Source organism: Aplysia californica, unplaced genomic scaffold (assembly GCF_000002075.1).
Source record: "Aplysia californica isolate F4 #8 unplaced genomic scaffold, AplCal3.0 scaffold00292, whole genome shotgun sequence".
Taxonomy (NCBI): Eukaryota; Metazoa; Mollusca; class Gastropoda; order Aplysiida; family Aplysiidae; genus Aplysia; species Aplysia californica.
The window spans coordinates 637,015-639,863 of NW_004797562.1; the positions used below are offsets into that span (position 1 = coordinate 637,015).

Below are 2,849 nucleotides of genomic sequence, written 5' to 3' on the forward strand. Positions count from 1 at the left end.
AACGTCAATTAGGGACCTTAACAAGAGAAACGGAACGTAGAGTAAGCCGGCGTGGGTGTTGGAATCAAACGGACAATTCTCTCTTTGAGTCGTGAGTATTAAGTGGGATGCTCACTTCTAAGACTCGTCGAATAGTCGAATCTGCTAGATGTCGTTCGACCGGAAAGTCGAAATTTCCGTAGCACACTTACCAAACGAAAATCGGCAAGGATAAAGTGTTTTCGAGTATAAAAGATGCTCTTTTATGAAAAAGAAACAACTGACAGTTTCGTTAGTCAAAGTATATCGTCAAACTCTTTCCAATACTCTTTTAGTGAAAAGAATAACAATTGATGCGCTTGGGGAGTTTTATTAATTTCGTTATTATCATAATTATATCACTCAGCGGAAAGAGAATGTATAAATACTTTGTGGTTAATTTAGTAAACATGAGGACTATTTCCGTCTGAATCTAATACTGTTAAAACCTAGAAAACAAGCACAGCTAATCCGGAGAGATAAAATGTGTTACGACAAGGTGGAATCAAGCGCTCGTCAATTTCTGGGCATATGGAGTTATTGGTATCATCTTAATGCTTGTTCACTTTCCTTGATTTCAATCAAGAAAAAAATACCAATCTATCCTGAATAGAAGTCAAGATTCTGGCGATTGAAGGAGGTAGGAGTTGCTTGGTTTCAGATGTCAAACAATGGAGAAAATGTCCACCAAATTTTGGGAACTGCCATAGACTGAGGTTCCTTTGGAAATGAAAATGTACAATTTGTGTGCCTTTAACCAACGTTTCCAGTAAATTCCTCATTAAAATGTGTTTTAAATAGTCATATAAGGTGTTGAGCCAAAAAACAGATTTTAAAAAATTGACTTACCGATGGAAAAATGCAAATTTTCTTTGATTTAATTATTTTGACGAGCGCCTGGTTTCACCACGATGCTTCACAAATCGATTTTCGTGCAAATAGACGTTGATTTATGACAAATCTGTTTTTTGTGCACCATGCATGACCGGAGAAATCCTGCATAAGTGCGCAGCACGAGTAACGGTATTTGAGAGAAGTGAATGGCTTGGATAGATGCAAGTTGGGTAGCAGCGGTAGCGTTGGATAAGTGGGAAAAGGGTGGGGAAGTAGAATGGAGGAGAAAGAGAGAAAGAGAGAGAGATAGAGAGAGAGAGAGAGAGAGAGAGAGAGAGAGAGAGAGAGAGAGAGAGAGAGAGAGAGTGGGAGAGAGAGGGAAAATGGGAGCGAGAAGAGGAGGAGCCAATTAGAGGGAGAGAAAGATAGATAGATAGATAGATAGATAGATAGATAGATAGATAGATAGATAGATAGATAGATAGATAGATAGTGAAAAGTAAAGATGTCGGGAGAGAGTGGGTGGTGGGGAGAGAGTGAAGATGTGGGATGGTTACACGAGTAAAAGGTTTCTGGAAGACGCGGCCCTATTTTGTTTTCGTATTAGTCATCTAATGATAGAGAAATGCCAGTGCTGTGAACCATCTTGAGTGGTGGGAGTCGTAGTGTTTTCTTTCGAGACACCAGGAAGTGATCAGGTATTGCGGCATAACATTTGTAGTGCCATTCTCCCCAGAGTAGTGTCACAATGGTTTTGTGCCCCTCAGTTGTCTTTTTCGGGATTTAAACTTTGTCTCCTGCCAGCAACGATGGGAACCCTAACAAATGCGGGTTCTAAAACCATTTTGAGCTCGCGTTTGTTTTTGTTTTGCTTTATTTTATTTTTTTTTGTTTCCTTATTTTGTCTTTTCTTAGAGCACATTGACTGGTAACGATTCTGTTCGGGTCCAGTAGCTCTGTCTCTTCCTCACAAACTCCCTGATGTCTTCTGTCTTTGATTCACAAGAATGAAAATAGATTATTTCGCTCGAATACAGCACAAAATGGCTTCTGTTACTTACTTTACTTTTCACGTTTTCCTGTCTCTGGTATCCTTAGGATGTCGAGCGGAGGCGCGAGTTTCGGTCCTGTGCTCGGTGTGTAGCATCAGTGATAGATGTGTTATGTTGTTCCAGGACCTTTTTAACTCCATCCAGCCAAGTCTTTCTTGGTCTTACTCTTGATCTGAAGCTGGATTCACGGGTGTGGTAAGCTCTAGCCGCTAGTTGTTTCTGGGGCATTCTGAAGTGTCCGAACCATTTGACTCTTTGACGCTCTGTGAAATCTATTACTTGTGGTATTCCGGTTTGTAGACGTATGGTCTCGTTCCTTATGCGGTCTCTTCTGGAGACGTTGATGGCTTTTTTCGGAAAAAAATCAGTTTGAATGCATTGATTTTTCTTTCTTGTACCTTGTTCAGAGACCATATTTGGCACTGGAATGTCAAGTTAGACTGAAGATGCTGATGATGAGCTGAGATTTCACTTCGTTCAGTTCAGTGATGTTGTCATTTGCTGCCTTCGTGATCTTATCCATGTAAGTGATGCTGTTATACCAAGCGCAAACGAGCTTTCGTAAAATGGGGCTCGCTATCTTCTAAATAACACACTGGCTTACGAGCTATTTTACCGAATGTTTTACCCTTGCAAGATGTAAACTTTCCCTGTTTCTAACGAGTTGTGGAGAGCGTAGTTTATTCAAGAAGTTTGTAACACTTTCCTTTCAATGCACATCCTGCAGGAACCAACAGTTCAAGGTATAGAGGACAATGACCCGTGGGATGTAACAAGGAGAAGACAATTATCTGTTTCTTCCACCTGATATTTTCTGTGTACCTGCTTGCCCTTTGCACACACCATGACTTTTGGTCTGGATAGCGAGTGTGGTATACCGTTGATTGAAAGAAAAGGTTAGCCGCTGGAGCATACTATAATTGTCCGTCAACATACATACAGGCA

General features: G+C 40.7%; 1 protein-coding gene across 1 annotated transcript in view; it reads left to right on the forward strand.

Annotated features, from left to right (window-relative positions):
- Window positions 1-1,391: 1,391 nt before the first annotated feature.
- Window positions 1,392-2,849, forward strand: part of LOC101852552 (cytochrome P450 2U1) — a 28,308-nt gene continuing 26,850 nt past the window's right edge. Inside the window, exons 1-2 of the mRNA XM_035970597.1 lie at window positions 1,392-1,550; window positions 2,312-2,427. The gene's annotated coding sequence lies outside the window, so the exon portion shown is untranslated. The remainder of the gene's footprint in view (window positions 1,551-2,311; window positions 2,428-2,849) is intronic.